This window comes from Oncorhynchus masou, unplaced genomic scaffold, assembly GCF_036934945.1.
Source record: "Oncorhynchus masou masou isolate Uvic2021 unplaced genomic scaffold, UVic_Omas_1.1 unplaced_scaffold_19___fragment_2___debris, whole genome shotgun sequence".
Classification (NCBI taxonomy): domain Eukaryota; kingdom Metazoa; phylum Chordata; class Actinopteri; order Salmoniformes; family Salmonidae; genus Oncorhynchus; species Oncorhynchus masou.
Genome location: NW_027016619.1, coordinates 110,001 through 125,000, shown reverse-complemented (window position 1 = coordinate 125,000; position 15,000 = coordinate 110,001). Strand labels below are relative to the sequence as shown.

The following is a 15,000-nucleotide window of genomic DNA, read 5'->3' as shown; positions in this document are numbered from 1 at the left end:
AGTTCAACAGTTCACTCAGAGTTCCTTCTCTGTATCCCTACATTGTTTGTACTGTACAACATGCCATGGTGGAGCTTTAGCCTGAATGAATTCACATGATAATTGGAATGTACTGTAGTTGTTGTCAAATGGGAGCTTGGGAAGGTACGACAAAGAGTTTATTTTGTAGACTTCAGGTAATTTATGGTATAAAGTGCTTCATGTATTATCTAGTGTCTACATCTCTCCATCTCACCAATTTACCCATAACCACCTGGTGACACATCAATGGAGACTCTACAAGAAGATCAACTGTCATTTATACTCTTTCTATTGTGCACCATTTACTAATTACACTGATTAAAATCCTTGGACGGTGTATTCATTCCTATTTTCCTCAGAGCAGCCTACTGTGCCTCTGTCAGAATAGGAGTGTTGTAATTATCTATTGTGATCGTAAGCTATTCATTGAATTGAAGAGTAATTGCAGGGTAATAGTAATTGCCAATCAGAGACAGAGGTTCACAGATATTAAAGGATTGGTTTGGTAAGAGATAATGGCGAAGGAACTCCACTTAGCCTATGGGGGAGGTGGAGTCATCATCTTTCTTGCTTACTCCTATCCATTCCTTTCAGATCTGTGAACACCAAAGGGGTAGAAGAAGGGTCTAGGGGCTGAAGGAAACAAGCCAGAAGTCTGAAAGATTGAGGTCAAGGCTGTCCATTGTTTTTCCTGCAGGACCAGTGAGAGATTACGTTTTGATGACAAGCTCTATACCTTAAGGTGAGATAAAAATTCAAAGTCTGTCTTTATGAAAAAGCGTCATACCAGGAAACTTTTGGGGGGAAAAACAGTTGAAAATAAAGTACCTCCCACTTTTTTTCTTCAAGGATTTTGCACTGTAGAAAATGAAAAGCTCGCTGTTCATTTTCTTTTCATGGCCTGAAGACTACAATTATAGAAAACATTATTCAGCCTTTTCTAAAGAAGTATCCTTGATGCAGATTTGGATTGCACTGACTGTCACTGACTGTCAGCTTTGTCATTTTCTATTACTTCGGTATTTACAGTGTAATTCATTGTTTTGATTGGTAAAAGTTCAATAGATTTGATGTGTGCTTAAATCTCTCTCTCTCTCTCTCGCTCTCTCGCTCAGGCAGGGGAAGCTAAGGTTTGCTTGCATGCACGGCACACATCCTTTCTCTCTCTCTCTCTCGCTCTCTCTCTCTCTCGCTCAGGCAGGGGAAGCTGAGGTTTGCTTGCATGCACAGCACACATCCTTTCTCTCTCTCTCTCTCTCTCGCTCAGGAAGGGGAAGCTAAGGTTTGCTTGCATGCACGGCACACATCCTTTCTCTCTCTCTCTCTCTTTCTCTCTCTCACTCTCTCGCTCAGGCAGGGGAAGCTAAGGTTTGCTTGCATGCACGGCACACATCCTTTCTCTCTCTCTCTCTCTTTCTCTCTCTCTCTCGCTCAGGCAGGGGAAGCTAAGGTTTGCTTGCATGCACGGCACACATCCTTTCTCTCTCTCTCTCTCTCTCTCTCTCTCTCTCTCTCTCTCTCTCTCTCTCTCTCTCTCTCTCTCTCTCTCTCGCTCGCTCAGGCAGGGGAAACTAAGGTTTGCTTGCATGCATGGCACACATCCTTTCTCTCTCTCTCTCTCTCTCTCTCTTGCTCAGGCAGGGGAAGCTAAGGTTTGCTTGCATGCACGGCACACATCCTTTCTCTCTCTCTCTCTCTCTCGCTCTCTCTCTCTCTCTCTCTCTCTCTCTCGCTCAGGCAGGGGAAACTAAGGTTTGCTTGCATGCATGGCACACATCCTTTCTCTCTCTCTCTCTCTCTCTCTCTCTCTCTCTCTCTCGCTCAGGCAGGGGAAGCTGAGGTTTGCTTGCATGCACGGCACACATCCTCTCTCTCTCTCTCTCGCTCAGGCAGGGGAAGCAAAAGTTTGCTTGCATGCACGGCACACATCCTTTCTCTCTTTATCTCTCTCTCAATCTCTCTTTTTCTCTCTCTCACACTAATGCCCTTCGCTAAGGTTTACGCGTCATGGGTTCTGTCATGCTTTATTCTCTTAATTCGGTCACTTAAATATTCACTTTGATGATGCTAATGTGTAGAAGCGAGTCGAACACCGGCGCAATCTCATGTTTGAAGACGTGTCGGGTGTCCTGTACCGCCACCTCAGCCTCGGCTAATGAGCGCTCCGGCACCACTCCGCTCCAAATACCTCGCTCTACACCCGCTGATTCTCTCACTCTCTCACTGTCTGCTTTCTCTTTAATTGTCGCCTATGTTCACGAAAAAGACTTTCCGCGACCTCATACTGGCGCGATGCTCGACTTCCCTTTACTTAAGTAGGACTTAGTGTTTACGTTGAATAAGAGATGTATTCATACTGGATTCTCTTGGATATTCCTTGTTCTTTTGTTTAGGCAACCGTGTTGGAGATTTACCTAGAGGGGGTTTTAAATAGCACATTGCATGTTTTAACACTGTTCAGGCTAGAGCCTGTAACTATGGTTGATTTTGCAATAACACTTGCAATATTTCTAATAAATGGTTGCTTAGTCATTTTAAAACGTTTAAAAAAAATGGCGGTGTATAATTTAAGGCGTGCAAATATGATTTCTTTATACTCAGCCCAAATCGAGTGGGAGCACTGGAGGCCTCCATTATATGATCATTATAGGCTGCTGTGTGGGTAGTGATTTAAGGAGATTTGTTTCTCCTGCAGTTTCCCAGGATATTGCCCTCATTATAATGGTTCAATTCAGTTTGGATCCACATCGATCTCACACTCTTTCCACAGTGAGGCAGGGGTCTTAGTAACGCATGTAGGTGTCAGTGTGTGAGTGACAACAGTGCAGTGATTACTGCCAGGAGGCTGAGGGTGTAACGGCGTTCTTCGTTTGTCGCAAGAAAGTCGGACCGAAATGCAGCGTGTTGGTTACTCATGTCTTTAATGAAACAAATGACGATACATGAAATAACTTATAAATACAAAAACAACAAACGGAACGTGAAAAACCTATACAGCCTGTCTGGTGAACACTAACACAGAGACAGGAACAATCACCCACGAAATACAAAGTGAAACCCAGGCTACCTAAATGTTCCCAATCAGAGACAACGAGAATCATCTGACTCTGATTGAGAACCGCCTCAGGCAGCCAAACCTATACTAAACACACCCCTAATCAACCACAATCCCAATGCCTACAAAAACCCCAATACAACAACACAATAACATAAACCCATGTCACACCCTGGCCTGACCAACCAATATTTTCTAAAACACAAAATACTAAGACCAAGGCGTGACAGAACCACCCCCCTAAGGTGCGGACTCCCGGACGCACCTCAAAACCATAGGGAGGGTCCGGTTGGGCGTCTGTCCATGGTGGAGGTTCCGGCTCGGGACGTGGACCCCACTCCATAAATGTCATAGTTCCTCCCCTTCGCGTCCTGGGATGATCCACCCTCGCCGCCGACCATGGCCTAATAGTCCTCACCCAGAACCCCACTGAACTGAGGGGCAGCTCGGGACTGAGGGGCAACTCGGGACTGAGGGGAGAGTCTGGCTGACTGGCAGATCTGGAAGAGTCTGGCTGACTGGCAGATCTGGAAGAGTCTGGCTGACTGGCAGATCTGGAAGAGTCTGGCTGACTGGCAGATCTGGAAGAGTCTGGCTGACTGGCAGATCTGGAAGAGTCTGGCTGACTGGCAGATCTGGAAGAGTCTGGCTGACTGGCAGATCTGGAAGAGTCTGGCTGACTGGCAGATCTGGAAGAGTCTGGCTGACTGGCAGATCTGGAAGAGTCTGGCTGACTGGCAGATCTGGAAGAGTCTGGCTGACTGGCAGATCTGGAAGAGTCTGGCTGAATGGCAGATCTGGAAGAGTCTGGCTGAATGGCTCTGGCTGCTCCATGCTGACTGGCGGCTCTGGCTGCTCCATGCAGATTGACGGCTCTGGCTGCTCCATGCAGATTGACGGCTCTGGCTGCTCCATGCAGACTAACAGCTTTGGCAGCTCCTTGCAGACTGGCAGCTCCTTGCAGACTGGCAGCTCCTTGCAGACTGGCAACTCCATGCAGACTGGCAGCTCCATGCAGACTGGCAGCTCCATGCAGACTGGCAGCTCCTTGCAGACTGGCAGCTCCATGCAGACTGGCAGCTCCATGAAGACTGGCAGCTCTAGCTGCTCCAAACAGGCAGGAGGCTTCGGCAGCGCTGTAGAGGAGGAAGGCTCTAGAAACGCTGAACAGGGGGGAGACTCCGACAGCGCAGGAGAGGGAGAAAGCGCTGGCTGCGCTGAACAGGCGAGGCACACTGAAGGCCTGGTGCGTGGTACTGGAACTGGTGGTACTGGATCGAGGACACGCACAGGAAGCCTGGTGCGGGGAGCTGCCACCGGAGGACTGGTGTTTGAAGGTGGCACAGGATGGACTGGACCGTGAAGGTGTACTGGAGAGCCTGAGAGCAGGACTGGCACAGGACGTGCAAGGCTAGGTAGGTACACAGGAGGCCTAGTGCGTGAGGCTGGCACATTTTTCACCAGCCGACTAACACTCACCTCAGGACTAGTATGGAGCGCTGACCCAGGTGCCATCAAATCCCCGACACGCTCCGTCGGACGAATCTTGTACCTAAAGCACCAAACTAGCAACTCCCTCATTACTCTCTCCTCCAATTTCCCCATTAACTCCTTCACAGTCTCTGCTTCGCTCACCTCCAACACCGGTTCTGGTCTCCTCCTTGGCTCCTCACGATAAACAGGGAGAGTTGGCTCAGGTCTGTCTCCTGACTCAGCCACTCACCCTCTGAGCCCCCCCCCCAAGAAATATTTGGGGCTGATTTTCGGGTTTCGCTCTGCGCCGCCGTGTCTTTCTTTTCGACTCCATTCTCCTATAGCCCTCTTCGCACTGCTCCAGCGAATTCCAGGCGGGCTCCGGCACTCTCTCTGGGTCGGCCGCCCACCTGTCTATTTCTTCCCACGTCGTATACTCCAAGCCTCTGCTGTCCATAACGTCCTCCCTTCGCTGCTCCAGCTGCCTGTTAACACGCTGCTCGGTCCGTGTGTGGTGGGTGATTCTGTAACGGCGTTCTTCGTTTGTCGCAAGAAAGTCGGACCGAAATGCAGCGTGTTGGTTACTCATGTCTTTAATGAAACAAATGACGATACATGAAATAACTTATAAATACAAAAACAACAAACGGAACGTGAAAAACCTAATACAGCCTGTCTGGTGAACACTAACACAGAGACAGGAACAATCACCCACGAAATACAAAGTGAAACCCAGGCTACCTAAATACGGTTCCCAATCAGAGACAACGAGAATCATCTGACTCTGATTGAGAACCGCCTCAGGCAGCCAAACCTATACTAAACACACCCTTAATCAACCACAATCCCAATGCCTACAAAAACCCCAATACAACAACACAATAACATAAACCCATGTCACACCCTGGCCTGACCAACTAATATTCTAAAACACAAAATACTAAGACCAAGGCGTGACAGAGGGTGTCAACCAAGGGTTAACAAGGGTTTATATACAGTCGATGCATATAAAGTATGTAAGCACAATAGTACACTGATTACTATTCAGTGGCTGAGAGTGTCAAACAAGGGTTAAATTGGGGTGTATGCAGTAGAGACCTATAGAGTCCTGGTAACACCCCTCACTGACGGGCCGTATGTCTGAAGGGAATCTTAGGCTTTTATGGCTCACAGACTGAGACTGTTTGACTAAAAGCAACTGTCGGTGTGTATCTGTGTCTTTATGCGTGCTGGGCAGGGGGTGTCAGTCTTCAAATAACCACTTTTAGGCTCTTTAATGTTCAAACTACCCAACTATCTCAATCAATATTGCTCAGTGTGCTGTTGAATGTTGAAAAGAGGGCTTCGAAAGAGGGCTGCTCGGCAAGGCCAGTAGAACCAACAGAGAACCAATCAGAATTACCCACCCTGCAATGTCTGGAGTCTTCAAAGTTCTATTAGCAAGGAAGGATGCTCTTTAACAGTGTGGTATTTGCTCTTCTTACAGTATGCCGTTGTCATGGTTTTGAACATCTTGGAAGTGGCTACTGTCCTCCACTGTCGTTATGGATAGAAAACATGACTTTGAATCACTAGGGTTAACACCAGTTCTACACAGTGGCATCGCTGGGGGGAAAAAAAGTGTTTTGTTAATTAAAAGATGTGTTTCATGAGAACTTTTATTAAACTAGGATATTATCTTTGCTTGCATTATTGGTTTGGTTATTTTCCTCATCGACTGTCTCCACTGATTTGTTCTATGGCAATGAACATTTTTGTCATTTGTTCCCCTCTCTCTCTCTCTCTCTCTCTCTCTCTCTCTCTCTCTCTCTCTCTCTCTCTCTCTCTCTCTTTTTTTTATCTCTCACACACACACGGAAATATAATCTAGTTTGGAAAAGCGACTGAGAGTGTTTTGAGCTTTACGTTTTCAGAGTTCTTAGAGAACAGTTCTTAGAGAACAGTATGTGAATCCTTCCAGCCTCTGGATGAGACACTGGGAGGTGTCCTCGATTACAGGGATGAGACACACTGGGAGGTGTCTTCACATTACAGCCATGAGACACACTGGGGTGTCCTCTGGATGAGACACACTGGGAGGTGTCCGTCACATTACAGCCTCTGGATGAGACACACTGGGAGGTGTCTACAGCCTCTGGATGAGACACACTGGGAGGTGTCCTTCACATTACAGCCTCTGGATGAGACACACTGGGAGGTGTCCGTCACATTACAGCCTCTGGATGAGACACACTGGGAGGTGTCCTGTCACATTACAGCCTCTGGATGAGACACACTGGGAGGTGTCCACATTACAGCCTCTGGATGAGACACACTGGGAGGTGTCCGTCAGCAGCCTCTGGATGAGACACACTGGGAGGTGTCCTCTGTGAGACACATTACAGCCTCTGGATGAGACACACTGGGAGGTGTCCGTCACATTACAGCCTCTGGATGAGACACACTGGGAGGTGTCCTTCACATTACAGCCTCTGGATGAGACACACTGGGAGGTGTCCGTCACATTACAGCCTCTGGATGAGACACACTGGGAGGTGTCCTTCACATTACAGCCTCTGGATGAGACACACTGGGAGGTGTCTGTCACATTACAGCCTCTGGATGAGACACACTGGGAGGTGTCTGTCACATTACAGCCTCTGGATGAGACACACTGGGAGGTGTCTGTCATGAGACATGGGAGGTGTCTGTCACAGCCTCTGGATGAGACACACTGGGAGGTGTCCTTCACATTACAGCCTCTGGATGAGACACACTGGGAGGTGTCCGTCACATTACAGCCTCTGGATGAGACACACTGGGAGGTGTCTGTCACATTACAGCCTCTGGATGAGACACACTGGGAGGTGTCCTTCACATTACAGCCTCTGGATGAGACACACTGGGAGGTGTCCTTCACATTACAGCCTCTGGATGAGACACACTGGGAGGTGTCCGTCACGTTACAGCCTCTGGATGAGACACACTGGGAGGTGTCCTTCACATTACAGCCTCTGGATGAGACACACTGGGAGGTGTCCTTCACATTACAGCCTCTGGATGAGACACACTGGGAGGTGTCCTTCACACACAGCCTCTGGATGAGACACACTGGGAGGTGTCCTTCACATTACAGCCTCTGGATGAGACACACTGGGAGGTGTCCTTCACATTACAGCCTCTGGATGAGACACACTGGGAGGTGTCCGTCACAGCCTCTGGATGAGACACACTGGGAGGTGTCCTTCACATTACAGCCTCTGGATGAGACACACTGGGAGGTGTCCTTCACATTACAGCCTCTGGATGAGACACACTGGGAGGTGTCCTTCACATTACAGCCTCTGGATGAGACACACTGGGAGGTGTCCTTCACATTACAGCCTCTGGATGAGACACACTGGGAGGTGTCCTTCACATTGGGAGGTGTCTGTCACAGCCTCTGGATGAGACACACTGGGAGGTGTCCTGTCACATTACAGCCTCTGGATGAGACACACTGGGAGGTGTCTGTCACACAGCCTCTGGATGAGACACACTGGGAGGTGTCCGTCACATTACAGCCTCTGGATGAGACACACTGGGAGGTGTCTGTCACATTACAGCCTCTGGATGAGACACACTGGGAGGTGTCTGTCACATTACAGCCTCTGGATGAGACACACTGGGAGGTGTCCGTCACGTTACAGCCTCTGGATGAGACACACTGGGAGGTGTCCTTCACGTTACAGCCTCTGGATGAGACACACTGGGAGGTGTCCGTCACATTACAGCCTCTGGATGAGACACACTGGGAGGTGTCTGTCACATTACAGCCTCTGGATGAGACACACTGGGAGGTGTCTGTCACATTACAGCCTCTGGATGAGACACACTGGGAGGTGTCCTTCACATTACAGCCTCTGGATGAGACACACTGGGAGGTGTCTGTCACATTACAGCCTAGGAGGAGAGGACATACTGGGGGGAGGAAGGGGAGACAAGTGTATTTGTTTAGTGTTAAGATACAAGTAACATAATCACATCATAAAATAATCAAATAAATGTACAAAGTACAAAAACAAGAGTTTTTGAACAAGATGGCGTCTGGTAACAAGTGGGTATCTTGAAGTGTTCCGTTTGTAGTGTGTTGGCCTGCCATCTGTTTTTTTCTCAAGGTATTAGTATCTGCTATCTATCTTGATTTTCAGGGGGATTTTCAGGGGGAGCTTGTTGGGGACCAGTCTTTGAGGTATTCAAACTATATCACAAATGTACCTAAAAGTGTGTTCTCGTACTGATTTGAGTCGAACAGGATAGACACAAGTATATCAAACGTCATGTTTGTCATGATATTTGATCATAGAGCTACATTTAGGGGCTCCCGAGTGGCGCAGTGGTCTAAGGCACTGCATCTCAGTCCCTGGTTTGAATCCAGGTTGTATCCCATCCGGACGTGATTGGGAGTCCCATAGGGCGGTGCACAATTGGCCCAGCCAATTGTGTTTGGCCGGCGTAGGCTGTCATTGAAAATAAGAATTTGTTCTTAACTGACTTGCCTGGTTAAATATATTTTTTTTTAACGTTTAGTATTCATCATAGACTATCAAAATAAAGTCACACACTTCATGTATAAACTCCCAGCAACTTTTATTTATATTTTATTTTTTTTACCCCTTTTTCTCCCCAATTTCATAGTATCTGGTATATAATCTAGTTTGGAAAAGCGACTGAGAGTGTTTTTAGTAGCTACTATCTTGTCTCATCGCTACAACTCCTGTACAGGCTCGAAGGTTGAAAGTCATGTGTCCTCCGATACACAACCCAACCAAGCTGCACTGCTTCTTAACACAGCGCCATCCAACCCAGAGGTTAGCTGCACCAATGTGTTGGAGGAAACACTGTGCAACTTTGGTTAGCGCACACTGCGCCCGGCCTGCCACAGGAGTCACTGGTGTGCAATGAGACAAGGATTTCCCTACCAGCCAAGCCCTCCCTAACCCGGATGATGCTAGGCCAATTGTGCGTCGCCCCACGGACCTCCTGGTTGTGGCCGGTTGCAGCGGAGCCTGGGCGCGAACCCAGGGTCTCTGGTGGCACAGCTGGCGCAGCACCCTTAGCCACTGCACCACCCGGGAGGCCCCACTCCCAGCAACTTAATGCTTGGAGATTATACATGAAGTGTGCTACTTCCTTTATTTTGATAGTTTATAGTTTATTCGCTGTTAGACAGCACCTCCACATTTCTGGGCGTGCGCCAGCTCATGTTTTTGAATCTACTAGTATTCATCATGGAACGATAGAAATAGGCGTGGTTACACTAGGATTTAACCGACTTCACATTATTCCATCTCTACCACAGTAACAGCAGCTCTCACAGTACAGAAAATCCACATGCCACTGTGGATAGAGGAATGAAACCAAGCGTTACAGTGTAAAGCTTGAAGAGTCATCCTAATTGGCCCCTATTAGAGCCCATAATTACCACTCCCATCTCTGGATCATGTGTTGTGTTGGATGATTATGCACAGATCCTTTCAAAATAGCCGAAACGCTAATAGCCCTAGAAACAAGACAAGTGCTCTACTAGTCACGATCGTTCCTTTTTGTTTTGGTCGATCACGATATCACACCTCTATTTATTGCAGAGTAGGAACGGGGGGGTTATGCAAATATTAAAATGAGCAGAGGAGTTATAACTAACATGGTGCCTTTTCTCTCTCCTTGGTTTGATATGTGTCATTTATCTGACAAAGAATGTTATTAATTGTATTTGCATCGTATAATTGGAAGCCTTCCCTAATGCATTTAGAAGCAGAGCAGTCTCGTTAAGTAGCACTCTGAGAAGGGAGTCAGAGGACTAGAATTAACATAAAGTAAACCTAAAAAGAACTCACTGTTCCAATATAGGAGATGCTGCTGTACCAATCACTACTGCAGACTGTTTTGTAATCGAGGGAGAGATTAGAAGAACCTCTTGGATTGGAAGGTGAAAAAAAACAATCTAAGAGTGAATGAGTAGGAAAGAGATGGAGAAACGGGAAGAGGAAGGAGAGAGATGGGAGAGATTCAGGTAAGGGGCAAGAGAGAGAGAGATGGGGAGAAACAGGAAGGAGAGAGATGGGAGGGATTCAGGTAAGGGGCAAGAGAGAGAGAGATGAGGAGAAACAGGTAGAGAAAGGAGAGAGATGGGAGGGATTCAGGTAAGGGGCAAGAGAGAGAGAGATGAGGAGAAACAGTAAGAGAAAGGAGAGAGATGGGAGGGATTCAGGTAAGGGGTGATAGAGCAAGATGAGACTGAAAGAAAATATAGCAAGATGGGGAGCGAGAGACACAAGAAAGTGATGAGAAGGATGCCACACCACCTGTTGCTTTAATGACTTCCTACTTGCTACTTCCTACTTCCTGCTAAGGCATTTTTTGACAGCTTTCTGTCTCTAGTCTTCACACATCGGTTTCTCATCATTACAATAACTGGCCCTGAGGTCCCTTGGTCCACTCAACCTCCAGCAGGAAACCAGACTGGTCCAATTTAAACAAACACCACACACTGCTTTCCCTCTGAGACCTCAGAGAAGTGCTACCTCTTCCCTCACTCCCTCGACACGGGCAACACTCGACTCACTCTCCTCTCACACAGAGCAAACTCACACTGGCTCCTCTCTCACGTTGCTATAGCTACCTGTCTGAGAACTAACGAACAATACAGACCTTGAGTTCCCCCCGTGCCCCACTCATCTGACAGCCACTGCCTGTCACTTTCAACGACCAACTATATACATAAATATAAACGCAACACGTAAAGTGTTGGCCCTATCTTTCATGAGCTGAAATAAGCTGAAAAAATGAGCTGAAAGATCCCAGAAATGTTCCATGCGCACAAAAAGCTTACCTCACTCAAATGTTGTGAACAAATTTGTTTACATCCCTGTTAGTGAGAGTGTCTCTTTTGCCAAGATAATGATATTTACACAGGTGCTGGGGACAATAAAAGGCAACTCTAACATGTGCAGTTTTGTCACACAACACAATGTGACAGATGTCTCAAGTTTTTGAGGGAGCTTATAATTGGAATGCTGACTGCAGGGATGTCCACCAGAGCTGTTGCCAAAGAATTGAATATTCATTTCTCTACCATAATCCGCTTCCAATGTCGTTTTAGAGAATTTTCAGGACGTCCAACCAGCCTCACAAACACAGACCACGTGCATGGTGCCGTGTGGACATGCGGTTTGCTGATGTCAACTTTCTGAACAGAGTGAGAATACAATTGCATTTTATCAATGGCAATTTGAACTCACAGAGATACCGTGACGAGATCCTGGGGCCCATTGTCATGCCATTCATCAGCCCCATCACCTCATGTTTCAGCATGATAATGCACAGCCCCATGTCGCAAGGATCTGTACACAATTTGTGGAAGCTGAAAATGTCCCAGTTCCTTCATGGCCTACATTCTCACCAGATGTGTCACCCATTGAGCAAGTTTGGGATGCTCTGGATCGATGTGTACGACAGCGTGTTCCAGTTCCCGCCAATATCCAGCAACTTTGCACAGCCATTGAAGAGGAGTGGGACAACATTACACAGGCCACAATCAACAGATGTGTCATGCTGCATAAGGCAAATGGTGGCCACACCAGATGCATGTTGTGTTTATATTTTTATTCAGTATATAATATACTCCACCTCTTAACTTATATAATGTGCAGATGGATCAGTATTATAAAGGTTCAAACAATCTGATTAACAGTGTCACTCCAGATACCACTGATACATGTGCAGTGCCAGTCAAAAGTTTGGACACACCTACTCATTCAAGGGTTTTTATTTATTTTTTACTATTTTATACATTGTATAATAGTAGTGAAGACAACATAACTATAAAATAACACATATCATGTAGTAACCAAAAAAGTGTTAAACAAATCTGGAATGCTTTTCCAACAGTCTTGAAGGAGTTCCCACATATGCTTTGCATTTGTTGACTGCTTTTCCTTCACTCTACAGTCCAACTAATCCCAAACCATCTGAATTGTGTTGAGGTCGGGTGATTGTGGAGGCCAGGTCATCTGATGCATCACTCCATCACTCTACTTCTTGTTCAAATAGCCCTTACACAGCCTGGAGATGTGTTTTGGGTCATTGTCCTGTTGAAAAACAAATTATATTCCACTAAGTACGAACCAGATGTCATGGCGTATCGCTGCACAATGCTGTGGTAGCCATGCTAGTTAATTGAGCCTTGAATTCCAAATAAATCACAGACAGTGTCACCAGCAAAGCACCCCACACAATTACACCTCCTCCTCCATGCTTCACGGTGGGAACCACACATGCGGAGATCATCTGACCAAAGGACAGATTTCCACCAGTCTAATGTCTGTTGCTCGTGTTTCTTGGCCCAAGCAAGTCTCTACTTCTCATTTGTGTCCTTTAGTAGTGGTTTCTTTGCAGCAATTCGACCATGAAGGCCTGATTCCTGCAGTCTCCTCTGAACAGTTGATGTTGAGATGTGTCTGTTACTTGAACTCTGTGAAGCATTTGTTTGGGCTGCAATTTCTGAGGCTGGTAACTCTAATGAACTTATCCTCTGCAGTAGAGGTAACTCTGGGTCTTACTTTCCTGTGGTGGTCCTCATGAGAGCCGTTTTCATCATAGAACTTGATGGTTTTTGCGACTGCACCTGAAGAAACCTTCAGAGTTCTTGACATTTTCTGTATTGACTGACTGACCTTCATGTCTTAAAGTAATGATGGACTATTTCTCTTTGCTTATTTGAGCTGTTTTTGCCATAATAGGGCTATCTTCTGTATACCACCCCTACCTTGTCACAACACAACTGATTGGCTGAAACGCGTTAAGAAAGAAGAAAGTTCCACAAAATAACTTTTAACAAGGTACACCTGTTAATTTAAAATAATTCCAGGTGACTACCTCATGAAGCTGGTTGAGAGGATGCCAAGAGTGTGCAAAGCTGTCATTAAGGCAAAGGGTGGCTATTTTGAAGAATCTCACATCATCATATATTTTAATCTGTTTAACACTTGTTTGGTTACTACATGATTCCAGATGAGTTATTTCATACTATTGATGTCCACTGTTATTCTACAATAAAGAAAAACCCTTGAATGAGTAGGTGTGGCCAATCTTTTGACTGGTACTGTGTATGGAGGATAAACTCGAAGCAGAAACAAGACAAGAAGTGAACCCGAGCCGCGAATGCAAACCCCCTATCTCTCCATGATGGCTCCATCTTAGGACAGATTGCATGGCCCTTCACTTCAGGCAGTAAAAGCTGACGGGGGCCTCATAAAGTAGAACAGCCTCCCTCTCCAATCTCAACATTAATCACGCCAGCCAGCTAGATATGACGGCTCGTCTCAGTCTTCCTCCCTCCCTCCTCCTTCCTCCTCCTCTTAAGTCTCAGTCTCTTTAAGGTTCCAATGAGTGCTCTTTGAAGAGTTCCTACATTATCTGCCTGCTGGCTGCTGTCTTGGTGTCTTCCAAAGGGTGTCTCTCCCTAACGCCTCCTTCTATCGATCTGTCATGGCAGAAAGCCAGTCCCCTTCCTTCAGTCTCCAATGAATTAATGTCCCCTTCCACAGTGACAGCCAGTCACACTCAGTGAAGCTGGTGCTGTCAACTGTGTTAAGGGAGCCCACGAAAACACACACACACACTCACAAGAAGACATATGGAGTGCACTCATTAAAAACAATGGTCAGAGATTTGAGACGGAGCTCTCAGTAGAAGTGTGTTGCGGATCCCCCTCGTTCAGCAGAGGGAACCAGTCCAGAAGATAGTAAAATATTAATTCAGAGCTGTGCCAATTATTCTACCCAACGTGCCGTGCCAATCTGTGCTTGTTGACGTGTTTGTATCAGCATATATTTAAGTCCTCTTTATATCCAAGGCTGCGTAAGCTGGTGCATATGACTTTATCATGTGATACCCATAGAGGATGTACAATAATGATATTATTGAGCTGATTATTTTTTATTTTTTGACTTGATTCACCCTGCAAATGCTATAGATTATACATTGTTTCAAATCAACTAAACCTGAAATGTGTACATCCTGATTTGTTCCTTTCAGTCGTTGATATAACCAGTCCCGACGCTCTCCTAATCACCGATGGACATCACTTTCATGATACCATTTAGATCCCACACTGTGGTTCCAGTGTTGCCTAATATTCCTGAGTCTCTCTGTCTATTGGGCTAAATCAGAGGACAAGTCTGCCCAAACCCAGGAGGAAGTTGGCTTTTCTTTTGAACATACATCGTTCTGAGTCTGACTGATCATGCGGGAGCATTCAGATCACGTCACAGTGTCAGAACTCTCCTATTGAGAACATTCCCTCGCCTCACCCAGCCTGTTGCCATAGTAACATGGCCATTTGGAGTCAAAAAGGGTGTTTCGATGCACACCCTTCCATTACCAAACACACATACCGCACACACACACACATTACTCACTCACCCACTATA

At 46.5% G+C, this 15,000-nt stretch overlaps 1 protein-coding gene across 1 annotated transcript in view; it reads left to right on the top strand.

Moving 5' to 3' along the window:
* The first annotated feature begins 636 nt into the window (after positions 1-636).
* LOC135538923 (beta-1,3-galactosyltransferase 1-like) overlaps positions 637-15,000 on the top strand; it is a 41,852-nt gene continuing 27,488 nt past the window's right edge. Inside the window, exon 1 of the mRNA XM_064964797.1 lies at positions 637-763. The gene's annotated coding sequence lies outside the window, so the exon portion shown is untranslated. The remainder of the gene's footprint in view (positions 764-15,000) is intronic.